Source organism: Pseudophryne corroboree, unplaced genomic scaffold, assembly GCF_028390025.1.
Source record: "Pseudophryne corroboree isolate aPseCor3 unplaced genomic scaffold, aPseCor3.hap2 scaffold_1184, whole genome shotgun sequence".
Classification (NCBI taxonomy): Eukaryota; Metazoa; Chordata; class Amphibia; order Anura; family Myobatrachidae; genus Pseudophryne; species Pseudophryne corroboree.
Genome location: NW_026967809.1, coordinates 59,817 through 84,051, shown reverse-complemented (window position 1 = coordinate 84,051; position 24,235 = coordinate 59,817). Strand labels below are relative to the sequence as shown.

The following is a 24,235-nucleotide window of genomic DNA, read 5'->3' as shown; positions in this document are numbered from 1 at the left end:
AACACCTCCACCCTCCTTCGGTGTGGGGCTCATGTTGGCTATGCCCCAGCACCTGAAGCATTCAAGCTGATTTCTTGCAGCAGCTGGGCACTGTAACAGCTCCAGAGCTGCTCTGTAAGGCAACTAAAAGGGTGTGGGCCCTGCAGCACTACCTGTAGTTCGCATTGTGCGTTGGAAGGCACAAAGTAAGCAGACGGGAGAAGTCAGGATAGTGCGCAAGGGCATAGAAGGGAGCGGTTCAAGAAAAGAGAAGTGGAAACAGACAGCAAACTAGGCTGGAGAGAGACCTGAGACAAAGAGATCTGAATTATACGAGAGCCGACCAGAGGAAACACAAATTATGCAGTCAAGTGTCCCACATTTGGGGAAATCGCAGGAGCAGCACACCCAGAGTGCAATGGGTGAGCCCTGCCCTGGGAGAAGGACCTTCCTGATCATAGTATCTCACCTGGCAGGTAAGTAGGAGTTGGGCTAGAGCTGGGGAGGGTCGCTGCTTGGGCACCCCCCTGTCAAGTGAAGGAGATCCAACTGAGGCAGCACAAGGGAACTCTCGAAAGAAGAACAAGGCTAGAGGAAGATCTGAGACAAAGAAATCTGACTTTTACCAGAGCTGACCAGAGGAAAGCACAAACACAGTCCCCCTCTACCACAAATAATGCAGTCGAGTTTCCCACATTTGGGGAAATCACAGGGGTCATCATACCCAGAATGCAATGAATGAACCTCACCCTGGGAGAACAATCTTCATGACCATGATATCTCCTATGCAAAATAAGTATGATTTGGGATAGGGCTGGGGAGGGCCGCTGCTCAGGCACATCTCTGTCAAGTAAAGGCGATTCAACTGAGGCAGCACAAGGGAACTCTCATCTGGGGACAACAACTGCAGGGAGAACACATATTTTCAGATGAACATGGGAGGGCAGAAGGCTGCCTAATACTGAAGCACCCCCAAACAACAAACCAAATGCAACAACTAGTGCAAGCATTCCTGGGGGAAGGCCTGCAGCAGATGGATTTGCATATGGTGATGTCATCCAAGCAGTGGGTCAAAGTTGGCTTCAACCCTCGTCTGCATATGAAAAGAAAAAAGGGATGTGCAGGGCATGGCGGCCTTTTTCGGCGCTTGCATGACCCCTAATTCGCATTAAACACCTCCACCCTCCTTAGGTGTGGGGCTCATGTTGGCTATGCCCCAGCACCTGAAGCATTCAAGCTGATTTCTTGCAGCAGCTGGGCACTGTAACAGCTCCAGAGCTGCTCTGTAAGGCAACTAAAAGGGTGTGGGCCCTGCAGCACTACCTGTAGTTCGCATTGTGCGTTGGAAGGCACAAAGTAAGCAGACAGGAGAAGTCAGGATAGTGCGCAAGGGCATAGAAGGGAGCGGCTCAAGAAAAGAGAAGTGGAAACAGACAGCAAACTAGGCTGGAGAGAGACCTGAGACAAAGAGATCTGAATTATACGAGAGCCGACCAGAGGAAACACAAATTATGCAGTCAAGTGTCCCACATTTGGGGAAATCGCAGGAGCAGCACACCCAGAGTGCAATGGGTGAGCCTTGCCCTGGGAGAAGCACCTTCCTGATCATAGTATCTCACCTGGCAGGTAAGTAGGAGTTGGGCTAGAGCTGGGGAGGGTCGCTGCTCGGGCACCCCCCTGTCAAGTGAAGGAGATCCAACTGAGGCAGCACAAGGGAACTCTCGAAAGAAGAACAAGGCTAGAGGAAGATCTGAGACAAAGAAATCTGACTTTTACCAGAGTGGACCAGAAGAAAGCACAAACACAGTCCCCCACTACCACAAATAATGCAGTCGAGTTTCCCACATTTGGGGAAATCACAGGGGTCAGCATACCCAGAATGCAATGAATGAACCTCACCCTGGGAGAACAATCTTCATGACCATGGTATCTCCTATGCAAAATAAGTATGATTTGGGATAGGGCTGGGGAGGGCCGCTGCTCAGGCACATCTCTGTCAAGTAAAGGAGATTCAACTGAGGCAGCACAAGGGAACTCTCATCTGGGGACAACAACTGCAGGGAGAACACATATTTTCAGATGAACATGGGAGGGCAGAAGGCTGCCTAATACTGAAGCACCCCCAAACAACAAACCAAATGCAACAACTAGTGTAAGCATTCCTGGGGGAAGGCCTGCAGCAGATGGATTTGCATATGGTGATGTCATCCAAGCAATGGGTCAAAGTTGGCTTCAACCCTCGTCTGCATATGAAAAGAAAAAAGGGATGTGCAGGGCATGGCGTCCTTTTGTGGCGCTTGGATGACCCTTAATTCGCATTAAACATCTCCACCCTCCTTCGGTGTGGGGCTCATGTAGGCTATGCCCCAGCCCCTGAAGCATTCAAGATGATTTCTTGCAGCAGCTGGGCACTGTAACAGCTCCAGAGCTGTTCTTTAAAGCATGTAAAAGGGTGTGGGCCCTGCAGCACTACCTGTAGTATGCATTGTGCGTTGGAAGGCACAAAGTAAGCAGACGGGAGAGGTCAGGATAGTGCGCAAGGGCATAGAAGGGAGCGGCTCAAGAAAAGAGAAGTGGAAACAGACAGCAAACTAGGCTGGAGAAAGACCTGAGACAAAGAGATCTGAATTATACGAGAGCCGACCAGAGGAAACACAAATTATGCAGTCAAGTTTCCCACATTTGGGGAAATCGCAGGAGCAGCACACCCAGAGTGCAATGGGTGAGCCTTGCCCTGGGAGAAGCACCTTCCTGATCATAGTATCTCACCTGGCAGGTAAGTAGGAGTTGGGCTAGAGCTGGGGAGGGTCGCTGCTCGGGCACCCCCCTGTCAAGTGAAGGAGATCCAACTGAGGCAGCACAAGGGAACTCTCGAAAGAAGAACAAGGCTAGAGGAAGATCTGAGACAAAGAAGTCTGACTTTTACCAGAGCTGACCAGAGGAAAGCACAAACACAGTCCCCCTCTACCACAAATAATGCAGTCGAGTTTCCCACATTTGGGGAAATCACAGGGGTCATCATACCCAGAATGCAATGAATGAACCTCACCCTGGGAGAACAATCTTCATGACCATGATATCTCCTATGCAAAATAAGTATGATTTGGGATAGGGCTGGGGAGGGCCGCTGCTCAGGCACATCTCTGTCAAGTAAAGGCGATTCAACTGAGGCAGCACAAGGGAACTCTCATCTGGGGACAACAACTGCAGGGAGAACACATATTTTCAGATGAACATGGGAGGGCAGAAGGCTGCCTAATACTGAAGCACCCCCAAACAACAAACCAAATGCAACAACTAGTGCAAGCATTCCTGGGGGAAGGCCTGCAGCAGATGGATTTGCATATGGTGATGTCATCCAAGCAGTGGGTCAAAGTTGGCTTCAACCCTCGTCTGCATATGAAAAGAAAAAAGGGAAGTGCAGGGCATGGCGGCCTTTTGCGGCGCTTGCATGACCCCTAATTCGCATTAAACACCTCCACCCTCCTTAGGTGTGGGGCTCATGTTGGCTATGCCCCAGCACCTGAAGCATTCAAGCTGATTTCTTGCAGCAGCTGGGCACTGTAACAGCTCCAGAGCTGCTCTGTAAGGCAACTAAAAGGGTGTGGGCCCTGCAGCACTACCTGTAGTTCGCATTGTGCGTTGGAAGGCACAAAGTAAGCAGACAGGAGAAGTCAGGATAGTGTGCAAGGGCATAGAAGGGAGCGGCTCAAGAAAAGAGAAGTGGAAACAGACAGCAAACTAGGCTGGAGAGAGACCTGAGACAAAGAGATCTGAATTATACGAGAGCCGACCAGAGGAAACACAAATTATGCAGTCAAGTGTCCCACATTTGGGGAAATCGCAGGAGCAGCACACCCAGAGTGCAATGGGTGAGCCTTGCCCTGGGAGAAGCACCTTCCTGATCATAGTATCTCACCTGGCAGATAAGTAGGAGTTGGGCTAGAGCTGGGGAGGGTCGCTGCTCGGGCACCCCCCTGTCAAGTGAAGGAGATCCAACTGAGGCAGCACAAGGGAACTCTCGAAAGAAGAACAAGGCTAGAGGAAGATCTGAGACAAAGAAATCTGACTTTTACCAGAGTTGACCAGAAGAAAGCACAAACACAGTCCCCCACTACCACAAATAATGCAGTCGAGTTTCCCACATTTGGGGAAATCACAGGGGTCAGCATACCCAGAATGCAATGAATGAACCTCACCCTGGGAGAACAATCTTCATGACCATGGTATCTCCTATGCAAAATAAGTATGATTTGGGATAGGGCTGGGGAGGGCCGCTGCTCAGGCACATCTCTGTCAAGTAAAGGAGATTCAACTGAGGCAGCACAAGGGAACTCTCATCTGGGGACAACAACTGCAGGGAGAACACATATTTTCAGATGAACATGGGAGGGCAGAAGGCTGCCTAATACTGAAGCACCCCCAAACAACAAACCAAATGCAACAACTAGTGTAAGCATTCCTGGGGGAAGGCCTGCAGCAGATGGATTTGCATATGGTGATGTCATCCAAGCAATGGGTCAAAGTTGGCTTCAACCCTCGTCTGCATATGAAAAGAAAAAAGGGATGTGCAGGGCATGGCGTCCTTTTGTGGCGCTTGGATGACCCTTAATTCGCATTAAACATCTCCACCCTCCTTCGGTGTGGGGCTCATGTTGGCTATGCCCCAGCCCCTGAAGCATTCAAGATGATTTCTTGCAGCAGCTGGGCACTGTAACAGCTCCAGAGCTGTTCTTTAAAGCATGTAAAAGGGTGTGGGCCCTGCAGCACTACCTGTAGTATGCATTGTGCGTTGGAAGGCACAAAGTAAGCAGACGGGAGAGGTCAGGATAGTGCGCAAGGGCATAGAAGGGAGCGGCTCAAGAAAAGAGAAGTGGAAACAGACAGCAAACTAGGCTGGAGAAAGACCTGAGACAAAGAGATCTGAATTATACGAGAGCCGACCAGAGGAAACACAAATTATGCAGTCAAGTTTCCCACATTTGGGGAAATCGCAGTAGCAGCACACCCAGAGTGCAATGGGTGAGCCTTGCCCTGGGAGAAGCACCTTCCTGATCATAGTATCTCACCTGGCAGGTAAGTAGGAGTTGGGCTAGAGCTGGGGAGGGTCGCTGCTCGGGCACCCCCCTGTCAAGTGAAGGAGATCCAACTGAGGCAGCACAAGGGAACTCTCGAAAGAAGAACAAGGCTAGAGGAAGATCTGAGACAAAGAAATCTGACTTTTACCAGAGCTGAGCAGAGGAAAGCACAAACACAGTCCCCCACTACCACAAATAATGCAGTCGAGTTTCCCACATTTGGGGAAATCACAGGGGTCAGCATACCCAGAATGCAATGAATGAACCTCACCCTGGGAGAACAATCTTCATGACCATGGTATCTCCTATGCAAAATAAGTATGATTTGGGATAGGGCTGGGGAGGGCCGCTGCTCAGGCACATCTCTGTCAAGTAAAGGAGATTCAACTGAGGCAGCACAAGGGAACTCTCATCTGGGGACAACAACTGCAGGGAGAACACATATTTTCAGATGAACATGGGAGGGCAGAAGGCTGCCTAATACCGAAGCACCCCCAAACAACAAACCAAATGCAACAACTAGTGCAAGCATTCCTGGGGGAAGGCCTGCAGCAGATTGATTTGCATATGGTAATGCCATCCAAGCAGTGGGTCAAAGTTGGCTTCAACCCTCGTCTGCATATGAAAAGAGAAAAGGGGCGTGCAGGGCATGGCGGCCTTTTGCGGCGCTTGGGTGACCCTTAGTTCGCATTAAACACCTCCACCCTCCTTCGGTGTGGGGCTCATGTTGGCAATGCCCCAGCCCCTGAAGCATTCAAGCTGATTTCTTGCAGCAGCTGGGTACTGTAACAGCTCCAGAGCTGCTCTGTGAGGCAAGTAAATGGGTGTGGGCCCTGCAGCACTACCTGTAGTTTGCATTGTGTGTTGGAAGGCACAAAGTAAGCAGACGGGAGAAGTCAGGATAGTGCGCAAGGGCATAGAAGGGAGCGGCTCAAGAAAAGAGAAGTGGAAACAGACAGCAAACTAGGCTGGAGAGAGACCTGAGACAAAGAGATCTGAATTATACGAGAGACGACCAGGGGAAACACAAATTATGCAGTCAAGTTTCCCACATTTGGGGAAATCACAGGGGCAGCACACCCAGAGTGCAATGGGTGAGCCTTGCCCTGGGAGAAGCACCTACATGATCATAGTATCTCACCTGGCAGGTAAGTAGGAGTTGGGCTAGAGCTGGGGAGGGTCGCTGCTCGGGTACCCCCCTGTCAAGTGAAGGAGATCCAACTGAGGCAGCACAAGGGAACTCTCGAAAGAGGAACAAGGCTAGAGGAAGATCTGAGACAAAGAAATCTGATTTTTACCAGAGTTGACCAGAAGAAAGCACAAACACAGTCCCCCACTACCACAAATAATGCAGTCGAGTTTCCCACATTTGGGGAAATCACAGGGGTCAGCATACTCAGAATGCAATGAATGAACCTCACCCTGGGAGAACAATCTTCATGACCATGGTATCTCCTATGCAAAATAAGTATGATTTGGGATAGGGCTGGGGAGGGCCGCTGCTCAGGCACATCTCTGTCAAGTAAAGGAGATTCAACTGAGGCAGCACAAGGGAACTCTCATCTGGGGACAACAACTGCAGGGAGAACACATATTTTCAGATGAACATGGGAGGGCAGAAGGCTGCCTAATACTGAAGCACCCCCAAACAACAAACCAAATGCAACAACTAGTGCAAGCATTCCTGGGGGAAGGCCTGCAGCAGATGGATTTGCATATGGTGATGTCATCCAAGCAGTGGGTCAAAGTTGGCTTCAACCCTCGTCTGCATATGAAAAGAAAAAAGGGAAGTGCAGGGCATGGCGGCCTTTTGCGGCGCTTGCATGACCCCTAATTCGCATTAAACACCTCCACCCTCCTTAGGTGTGGGGCTCATGTTGGCTATGCCCCAGCACCTGAAGCATTCAAGCTGATTTCTTGCAGCAGCTGGGCACTGTAACAGCTCCAGAGCTGCTCTGTAAGGCAACTAAAAGGGTGTGGGCCCTGCAGCACTACCTGTAGTTCGCATTGTGCGTTGGAAGGCACAAAGTAAGCAGACAGGAGAAGTCAGGATAGTGTGCAAGGGCATAGAAGGGAGCGGCTCAAGAAAAGAGAAGTGGAAACAGACAGCAAACTAGGCTGGAGAGAGACCTGAGACAAAGAGATCTGAATTATACGAGAGCCGACCAGAGGAAACACAAATTATGCAGTCAAGTGTCCCACATTTGGGGAAATCGCAGGAGCAGCACACCCAGAGTGCAATGGGTGAGCCTTGCCCTGGGAGAAGCACCTTCCTGATCATAGTATCTCACCTGGCAGATAAGTAGGAGTTGGGCTAGAGCTGGGGAGGGTCGCTGCTCGGGCACCCCCCTGTCAAGTAAAGGAGATCCAACTGAGGCAGCACAAGGGAACTCTCGAAAGAAGAACAAGGCTAGAGGAAGATCTGAGACAAAGAAATCTGACTTTTACCAGAGTTGACCAGAAGAAAGCACAAACACAGTCCCCCACTACCACAAATAATGCAGTCGAGTTTCCCACATTTGGGGAAATCACAGGGGTCAGCATACCCAGAATGCAATGAATGAACCTCACCCTGGGAGAACAATCTTCATGACCATGGTATCTCCTATGCAAAATAAGTATGATTTGGGATAGGGCTGGGGAGGGCCGCTGCTCAGGCACATCTCTGTCAAGTAAAGGAGATTCAACTGAGGCAGCACAAGGGAACTCTCATCTGGGGACAACAACTGCAGGGAGAACACATATTTTCAGATGAACATGGGAGGGCAGAAGGCTGCCTAATACTGAAGCACCCCCAAACAACAAACCAAATGCAACAACTAGTGTAAGCATTCCTGGGGGAAGGCCTGCAGCAGATGGATTTGCATATGGTGATGTCATCCAAGCAATGGGTCAAAGTTGGCTTCAACCCTCGTCTGCATATGAAAAGAAAAAAGGGATGTGCAGGGCATGGCGTCCTTTTGTGGCGCTTGGATGACCCTTAATTCGCATTAAACATCTCCACCCTCCTTCGGTGTGGGGCTCATGTTGGCTATGCCCCAGCCCCTGAAGCATTCAAGATGATTTCTTGCAGCAGCTGGGCACTGTAACAGCTCCAGAGCTGTTCTTTAAAGCATGTAAAAGGGTGTGGGCCCTGCAGCACTACCTGTAGTATGCATTGTGCGTTGGAAGGCACAAAGTAAGCAGACGGGAGAGGTCAGGATAGTGCGCAAGGGCATAGAAGGGAGCGGCTCAAGAAAAGAGAAGTGGAAACAGACAGCAAACTAGGCTGGAGAAAGACCTGAGACAAAGAGATCTGAATTATACGAGAGCCGACCAGAGGAAACACAAATTATGCAGTCAAGTTTCCCACATTTGGGGAAATCGCAGTAGCAGCACACCCAGAGTGCAATGGGTGAGCCTTGCCCTGGGAGAAGCACCTTCCTGATCATAGTATCTCACCTGGCAGGTAAGTAGGAGTTGGGCTAGAGCTGGGGAGGGTCGCTGCTCGGGCACCCCCCTGTCAAGTGAAGGAGATCCAACTGAGGCAGCACAAGGGAACTCTCGAAAGAAGAACAAGGCTAGAGGAAGATCTGAGACAAAGAAATCTGACTTTTACCAGAGCTGAGCAGAGGAAAGCACAAACACAGTCCCCCACTACCACAAATAATGCAGTCGAGTTTCCCACATTTGGGGAAATCACAGGGGTCAGCATACCCAGAATGCAATGAATGAACCTCACCCTGGGAGAACAATCTTCATGACCATGGTATCTCCTATGCAAAATAAGTATGATTTGGGATAGGGCTGGGGAGGGCCGCTGCTCAGGCACATCTCTGTCAAGTAAAGGAGATTCAACTGAGGCAGCACAAGGGAACTCTCATCTGGGGACAACAACTGCAGGGAGAACACATATTTTCAGATGAACATGGGAGGGCAGAAGGCTGCCTAATACCGAAGCACCCCCAAACAACAAACCAAATGCAACAACTAGTGCAAGCATTCCTGGGGGAAGGCCTGCAGCAGATTGATTTGCATATGGTAATGCCATCCAAGCAGTGGGTCAAAGTTGGCTTCAACCCTCGTCTGCATATGAAAAGAGAAAAGGGGCGTGCAGGGCATGGCGGCCTTTTGCGGCGCTTGGGTGACCCTTAGTTCGCATTAAACACCTCCACCCTCCTTCGGTGTGGGGCTCATGTTGGCAATGCCCCAGCCCCTGAAGCATTCAAGCTGATTTCTTGCAGCAGCTGGGTACTGTAACAGCTCCAGAGCTGCTCTGTGAGGCAAGTAAATGGGTGTGGGCCCTGCAGCACTACCTGTAGTTTGCATTGTGTGTTGGAAGGCACAAAGTAAGCAGACGGGAGAAGTCAGGATAGTGCGCAAGGGCATAGAAGGGAGCGGCTCAAGAAAAGAGAAGTGGAAACAGACAGCAAACTAGGCTGGAGAGAGACCTGAGACAAAGAGATCTGAATTATACGAGAGACGACCAGGGGAAACACAAATTATGCAGTCAAGTTTCCCACATTTGGGGAAATCACAGGGGCAGCACACCCAGAGTGCAATGGGTGAGCCTTGCCCTGGGAGAAGCACCTACATGATCATAGTATCTCACCTGGCAGGTAAGTAGGAGTTGGGCTAGAGCTGGGGAGGGTCGCTGCTCGGGTACCCCCCTGTCAAGTGAAGGAGATCCAACTGAGGCAGCACAAGGGAACTCTCGAAAGAGGAACAAGGCTAGAGGAAGATCTGAGACAAAGAAATCTGATTTTTACCAGAGTTGACCAGAAGAAAGCACAAACACAGTCCCCCACTACCACAAATAATGCAGTCGAGTTTCCCACATTTGGGGAAATCACAGGGGTCATCATACCCAGAATGCAATGAATGAACCTCACCCTGGGAGAACAATCTTCATGACCATGATATCTCCTATGCAAAATAAGTATGATTTGGGATAGGGCTGGGGAGGGCCGCTGCTCAGGCACATCTCTGTCAAGTAAAGGCGATTCAACTGAGGCAGCACAAGGGAACTCTCATCTGGGGACAACAACTGCAGGGAGAACACATATTTTCAGATGAACATGGGAGGGCAGAAGGCTGCCTAATACTGAAGCACCCCCAAACAACAAACCAAATGCAACAACTAGTGCAAGCATTCCTGGGGGAAGGCCTGCAGCAGATGGATTTGCATATGGTGATGTCATCCAAGCAGTGGGTCAAAGTTGGCTTCAACCCTCGTCTGCATATGAAAAGAAAAAAGGGATGTGCAGGGCATGGCGGCCTTTTTCGGCGCTTGCATGACCCCTAATTCGCATTAAACACCTCCACCCTCCTTAGGTGTGGGGCTCATGTTGGCTATGCCCCAGCACCTGAAGCATTCAAGCTGATTTCTTGCAGCAGCTGGGCACTGTAACAGCTCCAGAGCTGCTCTGTAAGGCAACTAAAAGGGTGTGGGCCCTGCAGCACTACCTGTAGTTCGCATTGTGCGTTGGAAGGCACAAAGTAAGCAGACGGGAGAAGTCAGGATAGTGCGCAAGGGCATAGAAGGGAGCGGCTCAAGAAAAGAGAAGTGGAAACAGACAGCAAACTAGGCTGGAGAGAGACCTGAGACAAAGAGATCTGAATTATACGAGAGCCGACCAGAGGAAACACAAATTATGCAGTCAAGTGTCCCACATTTGGGGAAATCGCAGGAGCAGCACACCCAGAGTGCAATGGGTGAGCCTTGCCCTGGGAGAAGCACCTTCCTGATCATAGTATCTCACCTGGCAGGTAAGTAGGAGTTGGGCTAGAGCTGGGGAGGGTCGCTGCTCGGGCACCCCCCTGTCAAGTGAAGGAGATCCAACTGAGGCAGCACAAGGGAACTCTCGAAAGAAGAACAAGGCTAGAGGAAGATCTGAGACAAAGAAATCTGACTTTTACCAGAGTTGACCAGAAGAAAGCACAAACACAGTCCCCCACTACCACAAATAATGCAGTCGAGTTTCCCACATTTGGGGAAATCACAGGGGTCAGCATACCCAGAATGCAATGAATGAACCTCACCCTGGGAGAACAATCTTCATGACCATGGTATCTCCTATGCAAAATAAGTATGATTTGGGATAGGGCTGGGGAGGGCCGCTGCTCAGGCACAGCTCTGTCAAGTAAAGGAGATTCAACTGAGGAAGCACAAGGGAACTCTCATCTGGGGACAACAACTGCAGGTAGAACACATATTTTCAGATGAACATGGGAGGGCAGAAGGCTGCCTAATACTGAAGCACCCCCAAACAACAAACCAAATGCAACAACTAGTGTAAGCATTCCTGGGGGAAGGCCTGCAGCAGATGGATTTGCATATGGTGATGTCATCCAAGCAGTGGGTCAAAGTTGGCTTCAACCCTCGTCTGCATATGAAAAGAAAAAAGGGATGTGCAGGGCATGGCGTCCTTTTGTGGCGCTTGGATGACCCTTAATTCGCATTAAACATCTCCACCCTCCTTCGGTGTGGGGCTCATGTTGGCTATGCCCCAGCCCCTGAAGCATTCAAGATGATTTCTTGCAGCAGCTGGGCACTGTAACAGCTCCAGAGCTGTTCTGTAAAGCATGTAAAAGGGTGTGGGCCCTGCAGCACTACCTGTAGTATGCATTGTGCGTTGGAAGGCACAAAGTAAGCAGACGGGAGAGGTCAGGATAGTGCGCAAGGGCATAGAAGGGAGCGGCTCAAGAAAAGAGAAGTGGAAACAGACAGCAAACTAGGCTGGAGAAAGACCTGAGACAAAGAGATCTGAATTATACGAGAGCCGACCAGAGGAAACACAAATTATGCAGTCAAGTTTCCCACATTTGGGGAAATCGCAGGAGCAGCACACCCAGAGTGCAATGGGTGAGCCTTGCCCTGGGAGAAGCACCTTCCTGATCATAGTATCTCACCTGGCAGGTAAGTAGGAGTTGGGCTAGAGCTGGGGAGGGTCGCTGCTCGGGCACCCCCCTGTCAAGTGAAGGAGATCCAACTGAGGCAGCACAAGGGAACTCTCGAAAGAAGAACAAGGCTAGAGGAAGATCTGAGACAAAGAAATCTGACTTTTACCAGAGCTGAGCAGAGGAAAGCACAAACACAGTCCCCCACTACCACAAATAATGCAGTCGAGTTTCCCACATTTGGGGAAACCACAGGGGTCAGCATACCCAGAATGCAATGAATGAACCTCACCCTGGGAGAACAATCTTCATGACCATGGTATCTCCTATGCAAAATAAGTATGATTTGGGATAGGGCTGGGAGGGCCGCTGCTCAGGCACATCTCTGTCAAGTAAAGGAGATTCAACTGAGGCAGCACAAGGGAACTCTCATCTGGGGACAACAACTGCAGGGAGAACACATATTTTCAGATGAACATGGGAGGGCAGAAGGCTGCCTAATACCGAAGCACCCCCAAACAACAAACCAAATGCAACAACTAGTGCAAGCATTCCTGGGGGAAGGCCTGCAGCAGATTGATTTGCATATGGTAATGCCATCCAAGCAGTGGGTCAAAGTTGGCTTCAACCCTCGTCTGCATATGAAAAGAGAAAAGGGGCGTGCAGGGCATGGCGGCCTTTTGCGGCGCTTGGGTGACCCTTAGTTCGCATTAAACACCTCCACCCTCCTTCGGTGTGGGGCTCATGTTGGCAATGCCCCTGCCCCTGAAGCATTCAAGCTGATTTCTTGCAGCAGCTGGGTACTGTAACAGCTCCAGAGCTGCTCTGTGAGGCAAGTAAAAGGGTGTGGGCCCTGCAGCACTACCTGTAGTTTGCATTGTGTTTTGGAAGGCACAAAGTAAGCAGACGGGAGAAGTCAGGATAGTGCGCAAGGGCATAGAAGGGAGCGGCTCAAGAAAAGAGAAGTGGAAACAGACAGCAAACTAGGCTGGAGAGAGACCTGAGACAAAGAGATCTGAATTATACGAGAGACGACCAGGGGAAACACAAATTATGCAGTCAAGTTTCCCACATTTGGGGAAATCACAGGGGCAGCACACCCAGAGTGCAATGGGTGAGCCTTGCCCTGGGAGAAGCACCTACATGATCATAGTATCTCACCTGGCAGGTAAGTAGGAGTTGGGCTAGAGCTGGGGAGGGTCGCTGCTCGGGTACCCCCCTGTCAAGTGAAGGAGATCCAACTGAGGCAGCACAAGGGAAATCTCGAAAGAGGAACAAGGCTAGAGGAAGATCTGAGACAAAGAAATCTGATTTTTACCAGAGTTGACCAGAAGAAAGCACAAACACAGTCCCCCACTACCACAAATAATGCAGTCGAGTTTCCCACATTTGGGGAAATCACAGGGGTCAGCAGACCCAGAATGCAATGAATGAACCTCACCCTGGGAGATCAATCTTCATGACCATGGTATCTCCTATGCAAAATAAGTATGATTTGGGATAGGGCTGGGGAGGGCCGCTGCTCAGGCACATCTCTGTCAAGTAAAGGAGATTCAACTGAGGCAGCACAAGGGAACTCTCATCTGGGGACAACAACTGCAGGGAGAACACATATTTTCAGATGAACATGGGAGGGCAGAAGGCTGCCTAATACTGAAGCACCCCCAAACAACAAACCAAATGCAATAACTAGTGCAAGCATTCCTGGGGGAAGGCCTGCAGCAGATGGATTTGCATATGGTGATGTCATCCAAGCAGTGGGTCAAAGTTGGCTTCAACCCTCGTCTGCATATGAAAAGAAAAAAGGGATGTGCAGGGCATGGTGTCCTTTTGTGGCGCTTGGATGACCCCTTCTTCGGTGTGGGGCTCATGTTGGCTATGCCCCAGCCCCTGAAGCATTCAAGATGATTTCTTGCAGCAGCTGGGCACTGTAACAGCTCCAGAGTTGCTCTGTAAAGCATGTAAAAGGGTGTGGGCCCTGCAGCACTACCTGTAGTATGCATTGTGCGTTGGAAGGCACAAAGTAAGCAGACGGGAGAGGTCAGGATAGTGCGCAACTGCATAGAAGGGAGCGGCTCAAGAAAAGAGAAGTGGAAACAGACAGCAAACTAGGCTGGAGAAAGACCTTAGACAAAGAGATCTGAATTATATGAGAGCCGACCAGAGGAAACACAAATTATGCAGTCAAGTGTCCCACATTTGGGGAAATCGCAGGAGCAGCACACCCAGAGTGCAATGGGTGAGCCTTGCCCTGGGAGAAGCACCTTCCTGATCATGGTATCTCACCTGGCAGGTAAATAGGAGTTGGGCTAGAGCTGGGGAGGGTCGCTGCTCGTGCACCCCCCTGTCAAGTGAAGGAGATCCAACTGAGGCAGCACAAGGGAACTCTCGAAAGAAGAACAAGGCTAGAGGAAGATCTGAGACAAAGAAATCTGACTTTTACCAGAGCTGACCAGAGGAAAGCACAAACACAGTCCCCCACTACCACAAATAATGCAGTCGAGTTTCCCACATTTGGGGAAATCACAGGGGTCAGCATACCCAGAATGCAATGAATGAACCTCACCCTGGGAGAACAATCTTCATGACCATGGTATCTCCTATGCAAAATAAGTATGATTTGGGATAGGGCTGGGGAGGGCCGCTGCTCAGGCACATCTCTGTCAAGTAAAGGAGATTCAACTGAGGCAGCACAAGGGAACTCTCATCTGGGGACAACAACTGCAGGGAGAACACATATTTTCAGATGAACATGGGAGGGCAGAAGGCTGCCTAATACTGAAGCACCCCCAAACAACAAACCAAATGCAACAACTAGTGCAAGCATTCCTGGGGGAAGGCCTGCAGCAGATTGATTTGCATATGGTAATGCCATCCAAGCAGTGGGTCAAAGTTGGCTTCAACCCTCGTCTGCATATGAAAAGAGAAAAGGGGCGTGCAGGGCATGGCGGCCTTTTGCGGCACTTGGATGACCCTTAGTTCGCATTAAACACCTCCACCCTCCTTCGGTGTGGGGCTCATGTTGGCTATGCCTCAGCCCCTGAAGCATTCAAGCTGATTTCTTGCAGCAGCTGGGCACTGTAACAGCTCCAGAGCTGCTCTGTAAGGCAAGTAAAAGGGTGTGGGCCCTGCAGCACTACCTGTAGTTTGCATTGTGCATTGTAAGGCACAAAGTAAGCAGACGGGAGAAGTCAGGATAGTGCGCAAGGGCATAGAAGGGAGCGGCTCAAGAAAAGAGAAGTGGAAACAGACAGCAAACTAGGCTGGAGAGAGACCTGAGACAAAGAGATCTGAATTATACGAGAGCCGACAAGGGGAAACACAAATTATGCAGTCAAGTGTCCCACATTTGGGGAAATTGCAGGAGCAGCACACCCAGAGTGCAATGGGTGAGCCTTGCCCTGGGAGAAGCACCTTCATGATCATAGTATCTCACCTGGCAGGTAAGTAGGAGTTGGGCTAGAGCTGGGGAGGGTCGCTGCTCGGGAACCCCCCTGTCAAGTGAAGGAGATCCAACTGAGGCAGCACAAGGGAACTCTCGAAAGAGGAACAAGGCTAGAGGAAGATCTGAGACAAAGAAATCTGACTTTTACCAGAGCTGACCAGAGGAAAGCACAAACACAGTCCCCCACTACCACAAATAATGCAGTCGAGTTTCCCACATTTGGGGAAATCACAGGGGTCAGCATACTCAGAATGCAATGAATGAACCTCACCCTGGGAGAACAATCTTCATGACCATGGTATCTCCTATGCAAAATAAGTATGATTTGGGATAGGGCTGGGGAGGGCCGCTGCTCAGGCACATCTCTGTCAAGTAAAGGAGATTCAACTGAGGCAGCACAAGGGAACTCTCATCTGGGGACAACAACTGCAGGGAGAACACATATTTTCAGATGAACATGGGAGGGCAGAAGGCAGCCTAATACTGAAGCACCCCCAAACAACAAACCAAATGCAACTACTAGTACAAGCATTCCTGGGGGAAGGCCTGCAGCAGATGGATTTGCATATGGTGATGTCATCCAAGCAGTGGGTCAAAGTTGGCTTCAACCCTCATCTGCATATGAAAAGAGAAAAGGGGCGTGCAGGGCATGGCGGCCTTTTGCGGCGCTTGGATGACCCCTAGTTCGCATTAAACACCTCCACCCTCCTTCGGTGTGGGGCTCATGTTGGCAATGCCCCAGCCCCTGAAGCATTCAAGCTGATTTCTTGCAGCAGCTGGGCACTGTAACAGCTCCAGAGCTGCTCTGTAAGGCAAGTAAAAGGGTGTGGGCCCTGCAGCACTACCTGTAGTTCGCATTGTGCGTTGGAAGGCACAAAGTAAGCAGATAGGAGAAGTCAGGATAGTGCGCAAGGGCATAGAAGGGAGCGGCTCAAGAAAAGAGAAGTGGAAACAGACAGCAAACTAGGCTGAAGAGAGACCTGAGACAAAGAGATCTGAATTATATGAGAGCCGACCAGGGGAAACACAAATTATGCAGTCAAGTTTCCCACATTTGGGGAAATCAAAGGGGCAGCACACCCAGAGTGCAATGGGTGAGCCTTGCCCTGGGAGAAGCACCTACATGATCATAGTATCTCACCTGGCAGGTAAGTAGGAGTTGGGCTAGAGCTGGGGAGGGTCGCTGCTCGGGCACCCCCCTGTCAAGTGAAGGAGATCCAACTGAGGCAGCACAAGGGAACTCTCGAAAGAAGAACAAGGCTAGAGGAAGATCTGAGACAAAGAAATCTGACTTTTACCAGAGCTGACCAGAGGAAAGCACAAACACAGTCCCCCACTACCACAAATAATGCAGTCGAGTTTCCCACATTTGGGGAAATCACAGGGGTCATCATACCCAGAATGCAATGAATGAACCTCACCCTGGGAGAACAATCTTCATGACCATGATATCTCCTATGCAAAATAAGTATGATTTGGTATAGGGCTGGGGAGGGCCGCTGCTCAGGCACATCTCTGTCAAGTAAAGGAGATTCAACTGAGGCAGCACAAGGGAACTCTCATCTGGGGACAACAACTGCAGGGAGAACACATATTTTCAGATGAACATGGGAGGGCAGAAGGCTGCCTAATACTGAAGCACCCAAAAAACAACAAACCAAATGCAACAACTAGTGCAAGCATTCCTGGGGGAAGGCCTGCAGCAGATGGATTTGCATATGGTGATGTCATCCAAGCAGTGGGTCAAAGTTGGCTTCAACCCTCGTCTGCATATGAAAAGAAAAAAGGGATGTGCAGGGCATGGCGGCCTTTTGCGGCGCTTGCATGACCCCTAATTCGCATTAAACACCTCCACCCTCCTTCGGTGTGGGGCTCATGTTGGCTATGCCCCAGCACCTGAAGCATTCAAGCTGATTTCTTGCAGCAGCTGGGCACTGTAACAGCTCCAGAGCTGCTCTGTAAGGCAAGTAAAAGGGTGTGGGCCCTGCAGCACTACCTGTAGTTCGCATTGTGCGTTGGAAGGCACAAAGTAAGCAGACGGGAGAAGTCAGGATAGTGCGCAAGGGCATAGAAGGGAGCGGCTCAAGAAAAGAGAAGTGGAAACAGACAGCAAACTAGGCTGGAGAGAGACCTGAGACAAAGAGATCTGAATTATACGAGAGCCGACCAGAGGAAACACAAATTATGCAGTCAAGTGCCCCACATTTGGGGAAATCGCAGGAGCAGCACACCCAGAGTGCAATGGGTGAGCCTTGCCCTGGGAGAAGCACCTTCCAGATCATAATATCTCACCAGGCAGGTAAGTAGGAGTTGGGCTAGAGCTGGGGAGGGTCGCTGCTCGGGCACCCCCCTGTCAAGTGAAGGAGATCCAACTGAGGCAGCACAAGGGAACTCTCGAAAGAAGAACAAGGCTAGAGGAAGATCTGAGACAAAGAAATCTGACTTTTACCAGAGCTGAGCAGAGGAAAGCACAAACACAGTCCCCCACTACCACAAATAATGCAGTCGAGTTTCCCACATTTGGGGAAATCACAGGGGTCAGCATACCCAGAATGCAATGAATGAACCTCACCCTGGGAGAACAATCTTCATGACCATGGTATCTCCTATGCAAAATAAGTATGATTTGGGATAGGGCTGGGGAGGGCCGCTGCTCAGGCATATATCTGTCAAGTAAAGGAGATTCATCTGAGGCAGCACAAGGGAACTCTCATCTGGGGACAACAACTGCAGGGAGAACACATATTTTCAAATGAACATGGGAGGGCAGAAGGCTGCCTAATACTGAAGCACCCCCAAACAACAAACCAAATGCAACAACTAGTACAAGCATTCCTGGGGGAAGGTCTGCAGAAGACGGATTTGCATACAGTGATGTCATCCAAGCAGTGGGCCAAAGTTGGCTGGAACCCTCATCTGCATATGAAAAGAGAAAAGGGGTATGCAGGGCATGGCGGCCTTTTGCGGCGCTTGGATGACCCTTAGTTCGCATTAAACACCCCCACCCTCCTTCGGTGTGGGGCTCATGTTGGCAATGCCCCAGCCCCTGAAGCATTCCAGCTGATTTCTTGCAGCAGCTGGGCACTGTAACAGCTCCAGAGCTGCTCTGTAAGGCAACTAAAAGGGTGTGGGCCCTGCAGCACTACCTGTAGTTCGCATTGTGCGTTGGAAGGCACAAAGTAAGCAGACGGGAGAAGTCAGGATAGTGCGCAAGGGCATAGAAGGGAGCGGCTCAAGAAAAGAGAAGTGGAAACAGACAGCAAACTAGGCTGGAGAGAGACCTGAGACAAAGAGATCTGAATTATACGAGAGCCGACCAGAGGAAACACAAATTATGCAGTCAAGTGTCCCACATTTGGGGAAATCGCAGGAGCAGCACACCCAGAGTGCAATGGGTGAGCCTTGCCATGGGAGAAGCACCTTCCTGATCATAGTATCTCACCTGGCAGGTAAGTAGGAGTTGGGCTAGAGCTGGGGAGGGTCGCTGCTCGGGCACCCCCCTGTCAAGTGAAGGAGATCCAACTGAGGCAGCACAAGGGAACTCTCGAAAGAAGAACAAGGCTAGAGGAAGATCTGAGACAAAGAAATCTGACTTTTACCAGAGCTGACCAGAGGAAAGCACAAACACAGTCCCCCACTACCACAAATAATGCAGTCGAGTTTCCCACATTTGGGGAAATCACAGGGGTCAGCATACCCAGAATGCAATGAATGAACCTCACCCTGGGAGAACAATCTTCATGACCATGGTATCTCCTATGCAAAATAAGTATGATTTGGGATAGGGCTGGGGAGGGCCGCTGCTCAGGCATATCTCTGTCAAGTAAAGGAGATTCAACTGAGGCAGCACAAGGGAACTCTCATCTGGGGACAACAACTGCAGGGAGAACACATATTTTCAAATGAACATGGGAGGGCAGAAGGCTGCCTAATACTGAAGCACCCCCAAACAACAAACCAAATGCAACAACTAGTACAAGCATTCCTGGGGGAAGGTCTGCAGAAGACGGATTTGCATACAGTGATGTCATCCAAGCAGTGGGCCAAAGTTGGCTGGAACCCTCATCTGCATATGAAAAGAGAAAAGGGGTATGCAGGGCATGGCGGCCTTTTGCGGCGCTTGGATGACCCTTAGTTCGCATTAAACACCCCCACCCTCCTTCGGTGTGGGGCTCATATTGGCAATGCCACAGCATTCAAGCTGATTTCTTGCAGCAGCTTGGCACTGTAACAGCTCCAGAGCTGCTCTGTAAGGCAAGTAAAAGGTTGTGGGCCCTGCAGCACTACCTGTAGTTTGCATTGTGCATTGGAAGGCACAAAGTAAGCAGACAGGAGTAGAAGTCAGGATAGTGCACAAGGGTATAGAAGGGAGGGGCTCAAAAAAAAAGAAGTGGAAACAGACAGCAAACTAGGCTGGAGAGAGACCTGAGACAAAGAGATCTGAATTATATGAAAGCCGACCAGTGGAAACACAAATTATGCAGTCAAGTTTCCCACATTTGGGGAAATCACAGGAGCAGCACACCCAGAGTGCAATGGATGAGCCTTGCCCTGGGAGAAGCACCTTCATGATCATAGTATCTCACCTGGCAGGTAAGTAGGAGTTGGGCTAGAGCTGGGGAGGGTCGCTGCTCGGGCACCCCCCTGTCAAGTGAAGGAGATCCAACTGAGGCAGCACAAGGGAACTCTCGAAAGAAGAACAAGGCTAGAGGAAGATCTGAGACAAAGAAATCTGACTTTTACCAGAGCTGACCAGAGGAAAGCACAAACACAGTCCCCCACTACCACAAATAATGCAGTCGAGTTTCCCACATTTGGGGAAATCACAGGGGTCAGCATACCCAGAATGCAATGAATGAACCTCACCCTGGGAGAACAATCTTCATGACCATGGTATCTCCTATGCAAAATAAGTATGATTTGGGATAGGGCTGGGGAGGGCCGCTGCTCAGGCACATCTCTGTCAAGTAAAGGAGATTCAACTGAGGCAGCACAAGGGAACTCTCATCTGGGGACAACAACTGCAGGGAGAACACATATTTTCAGATGAACATGGGAGGGCAGAAGGCTGCCTAATACTGAAGCACCCCCAAACAACAAACCAAATGCAACAACTAGTGCAAGCATTCCTGGGGGAAGGCCTGCAGCAGATGGATTTGCATATGGTGATGTCATCCAAGCAGTGGGTCAAAGTTGGCTTCAACCCTCGTCTGCATATGAAAAGAGAAAAGGGGCATGCAGGGCATGGCGGCCTTTTGCGGCGCTTGGATGACCCCTAGTTCGCATTAAACACCTCCACCCTCCTTCGGTGTGGGGCTCATGTTGGCTATGCCCCAGCCCCTGAAGCATTCAAGCTGATTTCTTGCAGCAGCTGGGCACTGTAACAGCTCCAGAGCTGCTCTGTAAGGCAAGTAAAAGGGTGTGGGCCCTGCAGCACTACCTGTAGTTCGCATTGTGCGTTGGAAGGCACAAAGTAAGCAGATGGGAGAAGTCAGGATAGTGTGCAAGGGCATAGAAGGGAGCGGCTCAAGAAAAGAGAAGTGGAAACAGACAGCAAACTAGGCTGAAGAGAGACCTGAGACAAAGAGATCTGAATTATATGAGAGCCGACCAGGGGAAACACAAATTATGCAGTCAAGTGTCCCACATTTGGGGAAATCAAAGGGGCAGCACACCCAGAGTGCAATGGGTGAGCCTTGCCCTGGGAGAAGCACCTTCCTGATCATAGTATCTCACCTGGCAGGTAAGTAGGAGTTGGGCTAGAGCTGGGGAGGGTCGCTGCTCGGGCACCCCCCTGTCAAGTGAAGGAGATCCAACTGAGGCAGCACAAGGGAACTCTCGAAAGAAGAACAAGGCTAGAGGAAGATCTGAGACAAAGAAATCTGACTTTTACCAGAGCTGACCAGAGGAAAGCACAAACACAGTCCCCCACTACCACAAATAATGCAGTCGAGTTTCCCATATTTGGGGAAATCACAGGGGTCATCATACCCAGAATGCAATGAATGAACCTCACCCTGGGAGAACAATCTTCATGACCATGATATCTCCTATGCAAAATAAGTATGATTTGGGATAGGGCTGGGGAGGGCCGCTGCTCAGGCACATCTCTGTCAAGTAAAGGCGATTCAACTGAGGCAGCACAAGGGAACTCTCATCTGGGGACAACAACTGCAGGGAGAACACATATTTTCAAATGAACATGGGAGGGCAGAAGGCTGCCTAATACTGAAGCACCCCCAAACAACAAACCAAATGCAACAACTAGTACAAGCATTCCTGGGGGAAGGTCTGCAGAAGACGGATTTGCATACAGTGATGCTGGGCCCATAACCCAGAGGTAGGCAGATTGAAACTATCCTCTGCTATATGCATTTTTTTTGTGTTAATTAAAGTAATCCAAAACTGGGATTGATATTTTGTCTCTTTTATTTTTACTTAAAGTACAATAACTTTTACCATTTTAATTTGTTTTAATAGTATATTGACAGTATTGTTTTCTTTCAAAAATCCACTTCATTTTCTTTACCCTATTATTAAAATGGTAATTGACAAAAACAAACTACATTGTCACCAGAAGAGCAATACAAAATGTACAAGTGATATATTAAAATCATCTTTCCAGCTTGAATTTCAATGATGCATTGGGGCAACGATTTTGTGAGAAACATCTTCACCCTTAAATAAAGATTTTCTTAATTCCTTACCTGTGTGCTAATTAGATATCACCTTGTTTTCACATTAAACAGACTTCCACATGAGAAAGCAGCAAGGATGCAGTGGCGTTAATGTTTCCTGGTGTCAACCTGTATTATTTCAGTAGACATTGAAATGAGGATGCATCTTGCTGCCTTTCCAATGAAGCAAGTTTAATTTAGTAATAGGTGAAAAACCATCCTTACAAAGGTGTTAATCAGAGACTTGGCTTTGTGGACACTTTTCAGAGAACAAATTTGTTAGCATAAAAATAAAGCCAGAAAATAAAGAGCTGTTTAATCACTCAATTGGATTTTTCTGCCAGCATATTTTTTTTCTCTGCAACCCACTGCTAAATTGTGCTTCCTAGCTGTTTTCATAAAATCACTGAATCAAATCTAACTCTGATTACATCAGAGAAGGCCAGGTACCCTACACCATAAAAGGGGGTATGAAATTTTGACTGTCTACTTAAAGATCACCAAAATCTGATAACAAGGTCAATTAGGTCCCTGGGTGGGATTGAACCACCAACCTTTTGGTTAATAGCCGTATATACTAACTGATTGCGCCACAGAGACACTTTGCAAAAGTCCATACTGACAAAGGCTAATAAGCATTCATCTAAAACGTTTCCTAGAAAAACTTTAAAAAGTCAATAATCTGGAAAGTTTTTGTAAGATGTTTCTTCCATCAACCAACGAAGAAACACATTGGTACTTTCCCATGATGAGTGAGTGCTTCAGGATCTCTTGAACTTACATGTGCAGCAGAGTACTGCAATGGAAGCATGCTGGGCCCATAACCCAGAGGTAGGCAGATTGAAACTATCCTCTGCTATATGCATTTTTTTGTTTGTTAATTAAAGTAATCCAAAACTGGGATTGATATTTTGTCTGTTTTATTTTTACTTAAAGTACAATAACTTTTACCATTTTAATTTGTTTTAATAGTATATTGACAGTATTGTTTTCTTTCAAAAATCCACTTCATTTTCTTTACCCTATTATTAAAATGGTAATTGACAAAAACAAACTACATTGTCACCAGAAGAGCAATACAAAATGTACAAGTGATATATTAAAATCATCTTTCCAGCTTGAATTTCAATGATGCATTGGGTCAACAATTTTGTGAGAAACATCTTCACCCTTAAATAAAGATTTTCTTAATTCCTTACCTGTGTGCTAATTAGATATCACCTTGTTTTCACATTAAACAGACTTCCACATGAGAAAGCAGCAAGGATGCAGTGGCGTTAATGTTTCCTGGTGTCAACCTGTATTATTTCAGTAGACATTGAAATGAGGATACATCTTGCTGCCTTTCCAATGAAGCAAGTTTAATTTAGTAATAGGTGAAAAACCATCCCTACAAAGGTGTTAATCAGAGACTTGGCTTTGTGGACACTTTTCAGAGAACAAATTTGTTAGCATAAAAATAAAGCCAGAAAATGAAGAGCTGTTTAATCACGCAATTTGATTTTTTTGCCAGCATATTTCTTTTTCTCTGCAACCCACTGCTAAATTGTGCTTCCTAGATGTTTTTATAAAATCACTGAATCAAATCTAACTCTGATTACATCAGAGAAGGCCAGGTACCCTACACCATAACAGGGGGTATGAAATTTGACTTGTCTACTTAAAGATCACCAAAATCTGATAACAAGGTCAATTACGTCCCTGGGTGGGATTGAACCACCAACCTTTTGGTTAATTGCCGTACACACTAACTGATTGCGCCACAGAGACACTTTGCAAAAGAACATACTGACAAATGCTAATAAGCATTCATCTAAAACGTTTCCTAGAAAAACTTAAAAAAGTCAATAATCTGGAGAGTTTTTGTAAGATGTTTCTTCTATCAACCAACGAAGAAACACATTGGTACTTTTCCATGATGAGTGAGTGCTTCAGGATCTCTTGCACTTACATGTGCAGCAGAGTACAGCAATGGAAGCATGCTGGGCCCATAACCCAGAGGTAGGCAGATTGAAACTATCCTCTGCTATATGCATTTTTTTGTTTGTTAATTAAAGTAATCCAAAACTGGGATTGATATTTTGGCTCTTTTATTTTTACTTAAAGTACAATAACTTTTACCATTTTAATTTGTTTTAATAGTATATTGACAGTATTGTTTTCTTTCAAAAATCCAC

General features: G+C 48.6%; 35 non-coding genes and 3 pseudogenes across 35 annotated transcripts; all 38 read right to left on the bottom strand.

Moving 5' to 3' along the window:
• Positions 1-300: 300 nt before the first annotated feature.
• LOC134990609 (U1 spliceosomal RNA) lies at positions 301-463 on the bottom strand. Its single transcript, XR_010195379.1, has one exon. It is a non-coding gene; the product is annotated as a U1 spliceosomal RNA (small nuclear RNA).
• A 152-nt stretch (positions 464-615) lies between these two features.
• On the bottom strand, positions 616-779 carry LOC134990592 (U1 spliceosomal RNA). Its single transcript, XR_010195364.1, has one exon. It is a non-coding gene; the product is annotated as a U1 spliceosomal RNA (small nuclear RNA).
• A 671-nt stretch (positions 780-1,450) lies between these two features.
• LOC134990600 (U1 spliceosomal RNA) lies at positions 1,451-1,613 on the bottom strand. The gene has a single exon (XR_010195372.1). It is a non-coding gene; the product is annotated as a U1 spliceosomal RNA (small nuclear RNA).
• Positions 1,614-1,765: 152 nt separating this feature from the next.
• Positions 1,766-1,929, bottom strand: LOC134990587 (U1 spliceosomal RNA). The gene has a single exon (XR_010195360.1). It is a non-coding gene; the product is annotated as a U1 spliceosomal RNA (small nuclear RNA).
• A 671-nt stretch (positions 1,930-2,600) lies between these two features.
• LOC134990598 (U1 spliceosomal RNA) lies at positions 2,601-2,763 on the bottom strand. The gene has a single exon (XR_010195370.1). It is a non-coding gene; the product is annotated as a U1 spliceosomal RNA (small nuclear RNA).
• Positions 2,764-2,915: 152 nt separating this feature from the next.
• On the bottom strand, positions 2,916-3,079 carry LOC134990590 (U1 spliceosomal RNA). The gene has a single exon (XR_010195363.1). It is a non-coding gene; the product is annotated as a U1 spliceosomal RNA (small nuclear RNA).
• Positions 3,080-3,750: 671 nt separating this feature from the next.
• On the bottom strand, positions 3,751-3,913 carry LOC134990611 (U1 spliceosomal RNA). The gene has a single exon (XR_010195381.1). It is a non-coding gene; the product is annotated as a U1 spliceosomal RNA (small nuclear RNA).
• Positions 3,914-4,065: 152 nt separating this feature from the next.
• On the bottom strand, positions 4,066-4,229 carry LOC134990586 (U1 spliceosomal RNA). Its single transcript, XR_010195359.1, has one exon. It is a non-coding gene; the product is annotated as a U1 spliceosomal RNA (small nuclear RNA).
• Positions 4,230-4,900: 671 nt separating this feature from the next.
• Positions 4,901-5,063, bottom strand: LOC134990605 (U1 spliceosomal RNA). Its single transcript, XR_010195377.1, has one exon. It is a non-coding gene; the product is annotated as a U1 spliceosomal RNA (small nuclear RNA).
• A 152-nt stretch (positions 5,064-5,215) lies between these two features.
• LOC134990580 (U1 spliceosomal RNA) lies at positions 5,216-5,379 on the bottom strand. Its single transcript, XR_010195353.1, has one exon. It is a non-coding gene; the product is annotated as a U1 spliceosomal RNA (small nuclear RNA).
• A 671-nt stretch (positions 5,380-6,050) lies between these two features.
• LOC134990616 (U1 spliceosomal RNA) lies at positions 6,051-6,213 on the bottom strand. Its single transcript, XR_010195386.1, has one exon. It is a non-coding gene; the product is annotated as a U1 spliceosomal RNA (small nuclear RNA).
• A 152-nt stretch (positions 6,214-6,365) lies between these two features.
• LOC134990582 (U1 spliceosomal RNA) lies at positions 6,366-6,529 on the bottom strand. The gene has a single exon (XR_010195355.1). It is a non-coding gene; the product is annotated as a U1 spliceosomal RNA (small nuclear RNA).
• Positions 6,530-7,200: 671 nt separating this feature from the next.
• On the bottom strand, positions 7,201-7,363 carry LOC134990610 (U1 spliceosomal RNA). The gene has a single exon (XR_010195380.1). It is a non-coding gene; the product is annotated as a U1 spliceosomal RNA (small nuclear RNA).
• Positions 7,364-7,515: 152 nt separating this feature from the next.
• On the bottom strand, positions 7,516-7,679 carry LOC134990585 (U1 spliceosomal RNA). Its single transcript, XR_010195358.1, has one exon. It is a non-coding gene; the product is annotated as a U1 spliceosomal RNA (small nuclear RNA).
• Positions 7,680-8,350: 671 nt separating this feature from the next.
• LOC134990604 (U1 spliceosomal RNA) lies at positions 8,351-8,513 on the bottom strand. Its single transcript, XR_010195376.1, has one exon. It is a non-coding gene; the product is annotated as a U1 spliceosomal RNA (small nuclear RNA).
• Positions 8,514-8,665: 152 nt separating this feature from the next.
• Positions 8,666-8,829, bottom strand: LOC134990579 (U1 spliceosomal RNA). The gene has a single exon (XR_010195352.1). It is a non-coding gene; the product is annotated as a U1 spliceosomal RNA (small nuclear RNA).
• A 671-nt stretch (positions 8,830-9,500) lies between these two features.
• On the bottom strand, positions 9,501-9,663 carry LOC134990615 (U1 spliceosomal RNA). The gene has a single exon (XR_010195385.1). It is a non-coding gene; the product is annotated as a U1 spliceosomal RNA (small nuclear RNA).
• A 152-nt stretch (positions 9,664-9,815) lies between these two features.
• Positions 9,816-9,979, bottom strand: LOC134990595 (U1 spliceosomal RNA). Its single transcript, XR_010195367.1, has one exon. It is a non-coding gene; the product is annotated as a U1 spliceosomal RNA (small nuclear RNA).
• A 671-nt stretch (positions 9,980-10,650) lies between these two features.
• Positions 10,651-10,813, bottom strand: LOC134990599 (U1 spliceosomal RNA). The gene has a single exon (XR_010195371.1). It is a non-coding gene; the product is annotated as a U1 spliceosomal RNA (small nuclear RNA).
• A 152-nt stretch (positions 10,814-10,965) lies between these two features.
• On the bottom strand, positions 10,966-11,129 carry LOC134990584 (U1 spliceosomal RNA). The gene has a single exon (XR_010195357.1). It is a non-coding gene; the product is annotated as a U1 spliceosomal RNA (small nuclear RNA).
• A 671-nt stretch (positions 11,130-11,800) lies between these two features.
• On the bottom strand, positions 11,801-11,963 carry LOC134990597 (U1 spliceosomal RNA). The gene has a single exon (XR_010195369.1). It is a non-coding gene; the product is annotated as a U1 spliceosomal RNA (small nuclear RNA).
• Positions 11,964-12,115: 152 nt separating this feature from the next.
• Positions 12,116-12,279, bottom strand: LOC134990583 (U1 spliceosomal RNA). Its single transcript, XR_010195356.1, has one exon. It is a non-coding gene; the product is annotated as a U1 spliceosomal RNA (small nuclear RNA).
• Positions 12,280-12,949: 670 nt separating this feature from the next.
• Positions 12,950-13,112, bottom strand: LOC134990614 (U1 spliceosomal RNA). The gene has a single exon (XR_010195384.1). It is a non-coding gene; the product is annotated as a U1 spliceosomal RNA (small nuclear RNA).
• A 152-nt stretch (positions 13,113-13,264) lies between these two features.
• On the bottom strand, positions 13,265-13,428 carry LOC134990593 (U1 spliceosomal RNA). Its single transcript, XR_010195365.1, has one exon. It is a non-coding gene; the product is annotated as a U1 spliceosomal RNA (small nuclear RNA).
• Positions 13,429-14,074: 646 nt separating this feature from the next.
• Positions 14,075-14,237, bottom strand: LOC134990603 (U1 spliceosomal RNA). Its single transcript, XR_010195375.1, has one exon. It is a non-coding gene; the product is annotated as a U1 spliceosomal RNA (small nuclear RNA).
• Positions 14,238-14,389: 152 nt separating this feature from the next.
• Positions 14,390-14,553, bottom strand: LOC134990621 (U1 spliceosomal RNA). The gene has a single exon (XR_010195389.1). It is a non-coding gene; the product is annotated as a U1 spliceosomal RNA (small nuclear RNA).
• Positions 14,554-15,251: 698 nt separating this feature from the next.
• LOC134990608 (U1 spliceosomal RNA) lies at positions 15,252-15,387 on the bottom strand (annotated as a pseudogene).
• Positions 15,388-15,539: 152 nt separating this feature from the next.
• On the bottom strand, positions 15,540-15,703 carry LOC134990578 (U1 spliceosomal RNA). Its single transcript, XR_010195351.1, has one exon. It is a non-coding gene; the product is annotated as a U1 spliceosomal RNA (small nuclear RNA).
• A 692-nt stretch (positions 15,704-16,395) lies between these two features.
• On the bottom strand, positions 16,396-16,537 carry LOC134990619 (U1 spliceosomal RNA; annotated as a pseudogene).
• A 152-nt stretch (positions 16,538-16,689) lies between these two features.
• On the bottom strand, positions 16,690-16,853 carry LOC134990588 (U1 spliceosomal RNA). Its single transcript, XR_010195361.1, has one exon. It is a non-coding gene; the product is annotated as a U1 spliceosomal RNA (small nuclear RNA).
• Positions 16,854-17,525: 672 nt separating this feature from the next.
• LOC134990617 (U1 spliceosomal RNA) lies at positions 17,526-17,688 on the bottom strand. Its single transcript, XR_010195387.1, has one exon. It is a non-coding gene; the product is annotated as a U1 spliceosomal RNA (small nuclear RNA).
• A 152-nt stretch (positions 17,689-17,840) lies between these two features.
• On the bottom strand, positions 17,841-18,004 carry LOC134990613 (U1 spliceosomal RNA). Its single transcript, XR_010195383.1, has one exon. It is a non-coding gene; the product is annotated as a U1 spliceosomal RNA (small nuclear RNA).
• Positions 18,005-18,675: 671 nt separating this feature from the next.
• Positions 18,676-18,838, bottom strand: LOC134990606 (U1 spliceosomal RNA). Its single transcript, XR_010195378.1, has one exon. It is a non-coding gene; the product is annotated as a U1 spliceosomal RNA (small nuclear RNA).
• A 152-nt stretch (positions 18,839-18,990) lies between these two features.
• LOC134990601 (U1 spliceosomal RNA) lies at positions 18,991-19,154 on the bottom strand. The gene has a single exon (XR_010195373.1). It is a non-coding gene; the product is annotated as a U1 spliceosomal RNA (small nuclear RNA).
• Positions 19,155-19,819: 665 nt separating this feature from the next.
• LOC134990612 (U1 spliceosomal RNA) lies at positions 19,820-19,982 on the bottom strand. The gene has a single exon (XR_010195382.1). It is a non-coding gene; the product is annotated as a U1 spliceosomal RNA (small nuclear RNA).
• A 152-nt stretch (positions 19,983-20,134) lies between these two features.
• Positions 20,135-20,298, bottom strand: LOC134990589 (U1 spliceosomal RNA). The gene has a single exon (XR_010195362.1). It is a non-coding gene; the product is annotated as a U1 spliceosomal RNA (small nuclear RNA).
• Positions 20,299-20,990: 692 nt separating this feature from the next.
• Positions 20,991-21,132, bottom strand: LOC134990618 (U1 spliceosomal RNA; annotated as a pseudogene).
• Positions 21,133-21,284: 152 nt separating this feature from the next.
• LOC134990594 (U1 spliceosomal RNA) lies at positions 21,285-21,448 on the bottom strand. The gene has a single exon (XR_010195366.1). It is a non-coding gene; the product is annotated as a U1 spliceosomal RNA (small nuclear RNA).
• Between the last annotated feature and the right edge of the window lie 2,787 nt (positions 21,449-24,235).